Source organism: Chaetodon auriga, chromosome 3 (assembly GCF_051107435.1).
Source record: "Chaetodon auriga isolate fChaAug3 chromosome 3, fChaAug3.hap1, whole genome shotgun sequence".
Taxonomy (NCBI): Eukaryota; Metazoa; Chordata; class Actinopteri; order Chaetodontiformes; family Chaetodontidae; genus Chaetodon; species Chaetodon auriga.
In genome coordinates, this window is record NC_135076.1 from 9,322,652 (window position 1) to 9,330,784 (window position 8,133).

Below are 8,133 nucleotides of genomic sequence, written 5' to 3' on the forward strand. Positions count from 1 at the left end.
ATTTTGAACTATAGGTGTATTTAATGAATTCTCAACAGTACACCTATGTTACTCAACAAAACATTGCAAACAAATTTGCAACAAATGTCCTCTTTATTTTGAGGATGGCCTAACTCTTCACATTTTCTTTAGTACAGCAGTCTATTTTTTAGTGACATTACCTTAGGACTGGTTTTCAGATATGTTTCTATGGTTACTACTTACTACTACTTATCATATCATTAGATTATTATTACTCATGCATTAATATAAAAGCAGGATTTTACTGTTGTAGTTGGACTCATTTTGATCTATTTTGTATCAGACTGCAACTAATGATCATTGCCATTATTTTCTCCATTAGTCGACTGATTGTTTGATTTGTAAAAATTCTGAAAATAGTGAGAATTGCCATCACAATTTCCCAGAGCCCAAAGGAAGACCATCACAGTGCTTACTTTGTCCAACCAACAGAACAAACCTCAAAATTATTAAAAATGAACTTAATTCAAAGGAAAAGTAGCCAATCCTCACAGTTGTGAAACTGGATCCATGACATATTTTTGGATGAAAAATGACAAATGAATGATCAAAACAGGTTACAATTAATTTTCTGCTGACTAATTGATCATTTAATCAACTAATTGAATGCAAAAACAGAAATATTGTGTAGTGTGATCCATTAGACCACAGGACATCTAGGAGGGAGAGTTGGGGGCAGAAAATGCCATAAAATATGAAGCAACATGCAAAGATATAAATCAAAAGGCAGGAGAGAGGCACAATATTGCGCATGTCATCATACCAACTGCCCAGACAGGCTCAAAAGATCTCTGAGGCTGAGGTAACAAAGCTTATTGGTTGGGGAAGAAAAACAGATTTCTGTTTCTGAAGTGGCTTGTGGATATTGCCACACCATCTGCTAAATGGTTTCTGGATATTGACGTCCACATCTGTGAATAGACAGAGAATCACATGAAAACTTTGCTGGCGCGTAAGAATGTCTGTGCATGGAAACTTGTGCAAGAATGGAATTAAACCTGATCTGAGGAACCAGATGAACCAGATGTGGGGAGAGGTAACCAGCTGAACAACTTCAACAGGTTTGCCCACCCCAACTCATTCCCACCTCAGAGTACTGCACCCCCCTCCCCACCCTCTGCTCTCCCTCTGGACACCAGCACAGAGGAGGCTTCATCTCCAGGCAGAGGAGCAGCTTCAGTGCTGCTGTCACTGACGCTGCTCCTCTGACGTCCCCCCCCCCCCCCGACGCCATGCTGCTCTTCAACTCCACTCGGGGGGTGGGGAAACATTAAACATTTATGTCAACATTCCTCAGTGTTCTCAATGGAAACTGTACAACACTCTGTTCAACTTGCACCTTAACTTGTATTCTGTTTGCACTGGACATTTAAGCTCTGGACATCTTATTTAAACTCATGTAAACACTGGACATTTAAACTTGTATTCTGTTTCACTGAACACTTTTACTTTAATTCTGTTTGCACTGGACATTTGGACATTTTTACTTTTAACTTTTAATTCTGTGCTTTTCGATTATTTATTGCATGCCTTTTACTTACAAATTTGAGGAATATGCCGGAACTTGTGAATTTCCCTTGGGGATGAATAAAGTATCTATCTATCTATCTATCTATCGGTTAGTTTCACATATTAAGCAGGGATTTGACAAGTCAGGGAGTCCATGGGCAGATAAGGCCTGTCACACCTGATATTAAATGTACATTTGAGACCCAACACTTTGTTGGTTTAACATTTGTGTTTTCAGTATAACAGCACAGTAAACCCTGGACGAGACTCAGGAGAGCGCAGGTGATGGCTATGTGTGAAGGCAGCATGGAAGACACCCTGCTGACATGATGGACTCTATTTTCGTCCCCGCCGCTGGTGGAGCACAGGGTGCGCACCCCGCGCAGTGGTATTTTGGTGCAGCGCAGGTGGGCGCGCAGTGCACTTAGTATTTTGGTAAACCGAGGCGCAGCAGAGGCAGGCAACGATGGGCGTTGCAGCGCAGTAGGGGGAGGTGTCGGCAGTGTAGGGGAATTAGTTATTAAACCTCTAAATTAATCTTGCATTGGTTAATAAACTGCGGGGCACCAACCTTTCTCAGCTAAGACGGATTTTATTTATCATGTCTTATAATGCTGATGTAGTGACAATGAATGAACCAACAGTAGATCGGTCTGATAATCTAAAGCGTAAACTCTCAGTACAGGGATTGCTTATATCCAGTTCAAAAGGACACCGTCTGACCACGACTTGTCTGAAAAAGGGATTATTTATTAAGCACAATAATGAAATGAATATGAATAATGGATAACACGATAAATGTAGAGGTGATAGAGGTGATAGGAAGTAACACAAACAACTGCAGAGAGAAACATAAAATTACAGAACAGAAATTTAACAATTGACAGTATCTTAACCTCACGGACCAACTCTTATTCAAAACCGCTTAAGCATGTCAGCGACGCTCCTGTAGATGTCTGCTCCGAACTGACACGGAGCGGCTCCGCGTTACCGTCCGTAGCTCTGATCTGCGCTGCGGTCTGCCGGACGAATCAAGCAAACCACGGTTGAGAGCCGGTGTTGGACAGGGATATCTTGTGAGCTGAGGATCTTCGGTGTCGGCTACAGACGAGGAACGGCTTCTGATGGTTATTTAACCCGGACCAGCGGGTCAGCAGCAGGCTACAGGTTTTAGGTTGAATCGGTGACCGTGTGGCGAGACTTTAGATTGGTAATAATAAAATTAAGAAACTCTTCGATGGCCGGTCGAAAATGTCTTCAAAATTATTATTACGTCACTAGAATTTTAACACAAAAACAAAACAAGTCATGCGGCTTAACATGGCGAGCAAAAACTAAAGTTTCATGAGGATAAAAACTAGAAAAATACGTTTTCTGAGTAAAGAAGTAATACGGATGAATAAAGACGAATTAAGACAAAGACAAAAAGAAGACTGAAGACTAACAAAAGACAAAAACTACTGAACAAACTTAACACGAACACAAAACACAACTTAACTACAACTCAACTAAACTGAGTGTCCACTACATGCTGAAGCCAATATACTTGTTTCAGGGCGTGTCTAATCAATAGGCCGTCACGCATGTGGGATGGTTCGCGGACGCGCAACGTGATTTCACCTCATAGAGCGAGAATTAACTAATGATTCATACGAGGGGTTCATCTGCTTCTCACTACGGTCAATTGAATGTTATTTTACATGATCAATTTTCAATGGCATTTCAACGTAGTTCACAGCATGCGTCAGACACCTTGGATGATTAATGACAACATTCAACAATAAACATGGTAACATTTCCTAATACTCATCCTAATAAACATGATGACTAAGGGTATAACTGCCTTAATATGACGAAGGAATAAAGAAGGGCAGACTATATTTGCCGAAATGATTATTGCTATTATGGTTACTTATTAATAAATGTCTCCCGCTAAGCACATTCAACCTAACCGCTATGAACCCCTAGATGGCCGTATGGTTCCACGGTAGAAACTCAGAGAAACTTTTTGGGATAGTTAAAATCACAGTTTTATCATCCTGTAAGTTAGAAACACCTACGGAAGCTCTGAAAGGCAAGGTGGAAAAAAAAAAAAATAAAACGGCCAATGTTTAAGTTTATCTCGTACGTACGAGTTAGTATCTCGTACGTATGAGTTAGTATCTCGTACGTACGAGATAACTCGCAATTATTATTTTTTTTATCACTTTTCCTTTCAGGCACTGGCCAAGCTATTTTGGAAGAAAAAAAAAATCTGAAACGAAAGGTTTTACCTTCTCAGTTACTTTAACTACAAATATCTGCTGTAAACCACAATGGGACTGAGAGATTTCTCCATAAAATATTTATATCACATAATTTTATATAGAATTATGAATGAAAGCTCCATGTGACAACACGTAGCTGTTCCGCCACTGACAGTATGCCACGTCATCCAGACTGACCTGCCATGCAAAAGTGAAAAAACATATTTGTAATCATTTTTATCAGGTGTTTGTCTTTTTCAATCGATGCTTTAAAGTAGTGGGCTAATGCACGTCATGTAGCCTACTGACTCTTGCGACAACAGATTTTAGATTCAGATCGTGGTCGATTTGTTTTTTTTTTGTTGTTGTTGTTGTTTGTTTTTTTTACTGTGGTAACTAAGTGGCGTGCTCTGATTGAGTGGAGATGCAATCTATATCTATCTATCTATCTATCTATCTGAGAATGTCTTTTTATTTGCGTTATGTCGGTTTGTGTAATTTATGGTACCACTCAATAGGCTCTGTGCGCAAGCCTCGTGACGTACTTCCGATTCCGCCTGAAATCAGCAAACCAGTTTCCGGTTTACTTCCCTCTCCAGTCAAAACAGCGCTAAAATAAATACAAGGAATGAAAAATGAATCAACATCCACGAAAGAAGACGAAGTATAATGTGAGAGGGACTTTTAAGTTCCAGAAGACGGTGAATGGCTCTAATGAGCACTGTTGTGTGCCACTTTGTGCCGGCTCAAGTCGCTATAACAGCGAGCTTAGCTTCCACTGCTTCCCGAAGGACACCGAACTTCGTGCACAGTGGCTGCAGAAATTATGCAGGACGGGATTTTCGGTAACTCAGCATACGAAGGTATGCAGCCGACATTTCGAAAATGCCCAAATTCGAAATACCCCCAAAGGTAGACGGGTTTTAGCAGCAAACGCAGTGCCAACACTGTTTGAATGGAACAGTTACACAGCAACCAAGACAAGAGCCGGTGTTTGGGATCGCCGCCCTCGACTGACATCAAGCCCAGAAACATCACCTGTGCCCTGATCTTTGTCTGACACTGAAATAGACATAAAGTCAACACAGTTAGCACAAGAAGTAACAGTAAAGAACATACGAAGCAAACACAAAACTAAAAAATTTGCATGTTGCTAACGTCAGCTAGTCAGCTAACGTCACCAATAAATCACTTATCCTCGTACTGGTGAACGTAACTAGAGATGTAGAGACGAAACCCTTTTTTCCCGTTTGCTCTTCGGAGCAGGAGTGGGCATCCACGATACGATGAACATCATTGATAGATATCTTTGACAGATTGTGCAGGCATCTTGTAAAGTTCATTGTGATGACTAGCTGACGTTAGCAACGTACTTTTGCATGGCAGGTCAGTCTGGATGACGTGGCATACTGTCAGTGGCGGAACAGCTACGTGTTGTCACATGGAGCTTTCATTCATAATTCTATATAAAATTATGTGATATAAATATTTTATGGAGAAATCTCTCAGTTCCATTGTGGTTTACAGCAGATATTTGTAGTTAAAGTAACTGAGAAGGTTAAACCTCTCGTTTCAGATTTTTTTTTTCCTCCAAAATAACTGAGCCAGTGGCCCTGAGAGGCAAGGTGAAAAAAAAAAAAAAAATTGCGAGTTATCTCGTACGTACGAGATATTAACTCGTACGTACGAGATAAACTTAAACATTGGCCGTTTTTTATTTTTTTTCCACCTTGCCTTTCAGAGCTTCCGTAAACACCAGAAAAGCATTGTTATTATACAGATTATAATTTATATTATATATAAATTATATATACAGATACGGCTTAGTAATGTAAAAACATCCAGCCGGGAGGGCGCATCGGGAGGCCACCACATTGACGACCTCCCTTGGCAGGTGTAATTTGTTCCTGTGACGTGCAAAAGAGTAGATGATTAAAGAAAGTTGCATAGCTTACAGTGTTGAAGCCGTTATTCTCGTGACCCACCTGCACTCCTGTTCACTCATGTCCAAATACGCAGGCAGGCATGGACAGGCCGTCGTACGTACCAGGCAATGCCCGTTGAGTCGACGCACATGTTTTGGTCGGGGCTGTCAATTTAATTACAAAAAAAAAAGGTATAAATATTTTTTATCTGCAGTAACGGTATTTGAGACACGAAACGCAGCCCATTGGTTGATTTTCTTGAAGGACAATGGGTTAATCCAATAAAATCTCTCAGCCCTCCCCTCCCTCGTTGGCCCGGCCCTCTCCTCCAGGCAAAGTTATTAAATTTTGCCATTGGAGTTCGACCAGAGTTAGAGACAAGTGAGTGTCTGTCTGTTTAAATGGATAGACCTAAACCACAAACGCGCAAGGTAGGCGCAGAGAAGCTGCGAGAAAAGAGGCTCAAAAGCCTGTAAGTGGATGCAGCGACAGGTGACAAAATCACAAACATGTTTTTTGTTCAGTGTATTATTTAAAGTGTACCTTAACTGATCCCTGCTCTCTTTCTTTCGTTTGTCTGCCTGTCTCTGCATTTCTCTCTCTCTCTCTCTCTCTCTCTCTCTCTCTCTCTGTTTTTCATACTTAAAGGTGTCACTTTGAGGAGCCCTTTATTTTACATGGATGTATGGTCTTACTGTAGGCCCAGTTGTCTTATTTGTATTTGTAAACAGTAAATTTCACTACATTACACTAAAAACATTGCAGTGTTTCTTTGATAACCACTTTCACTTCAAGATGGGAATTGTGGCATCTCTCCCAAGATGAAAGTCTCTGTGAGTACTGAAAGAACATATATATTTTTTAGCATGTTTACTCTCCTCCATGTAGGCTACTGTGCTTTATTTTAATTTTTGAAACAACACAATGTGCGCATATATCCTCTGGTATGTCGTGTGCCTCCGCATATCGTATAAATAATCATGGTGGGCCGCCATGGCCAAAAATGCCAGGGCCATTTTTTGGTCTCAATCCAGCCCTGATATGAGGTCCTTAGATGGTAAATCCTCGGCCTCCTCCTCATCCTCCTCCTTCTCAAAGCAGTGATGTACTCCATCTTTGTAGATAACGTTAAGCATTACAGTGATAACATTTGTATTTGGAATGAAATGACGTCTGTCTCTCTCTGTCTCTCGAGTGCTCTGAGATAGATGCAGTGTATATGCTCTGTAGGATGCCACGGCTGTTTCTGTTTGGCACAGCGACGTTAATTGATCAGTTTTGCATCCTTGTTTCATCTGTGTACATTCGGTCAGGTTCAGTGCCCATTACGCGTGCCGAAAGCGCTTGCGATGTGGTCAGATGAGATACTGATCAAAATATATAAACTTAGGTCTGACTGTATGTGCTGACTCAGATAGTTGCATTGAATCGTGGCTGTTGCTAATTATTGATCGCAGTGACCCCGCACCCTGTGCCCCGCCAGCAGCGGGGACGAAAATGGAGCCCAAAGTCTTAAACTGTGTTAAAGTCAGTTCACTTGTTTTTTTGATCTTTGAATTTGGCTTGTATAGTGCATTTTTGTTGTCATTGTTGTCTTTTTGGTGGCACAATGGAACAGTGGTAACACTGTCGCCTCACAGCTAGAGGGTCCCAGGTTCGATTCTCACCTGGGGCACTGTGGGCGCTGTGGGCGCTGGGGGCGTGTCCTCCACCATGCCTTCGGTGCCTGCTGCTCAAGGAAAGGGGCCTTTCTGTGTGGAGCTTGCATGTTCTCCCCGTGTTCATCTGGGGTATCCTCCTTAAAAAAACCCCACTAAAAACATGCAAGAAGATCACCACCTGACCAATGGTGACAGGATGGAATGGAACTGGGTCCCCGGGCACCGCTGTCAGCTGGCAGCCAACCGCTCCTGGTCTGCCGCGGAGGAAGACCACAGAAACATGGTGTAATGCATGTGGTTGCGTGGAGTGATCAATAAAGAATGTTCTTTTTCTTTCTTTTTATTGTTCTTGTATTGTGTGGACCTCAGGTAGACTAGAGATGACTTTGTGGAAGCTGATAAGAATAACATATAGGCAAAATAAAACGAAATGGTTGAAAAGCTGGAGGCAAAGAGAGGCGGGGAGAATAATGCACATTTTTAGACAGTCTGTTCTGGAAGGCATACATAGTATTGCACTTGTTTGAGCATGTTGTGAAGTGAAGAAATAGTTTTGAAACTGTCATCTTCCTAACCTACACATACTGCACCCATTTGATCACTCTGTGTGCATGAACATTGGCTTGTTGTTTTCAGAAAGTTAGAGAAGTGGTCAGACACAGCTTTTGATGGGCTATAATACTGGCCCCTTAAAACGGCCTGATCTGTTCCATTTGTCGGCAACTTTCATTCACCAAAATGTTACCAAAGACTAAAATGAATTTCAGGCTA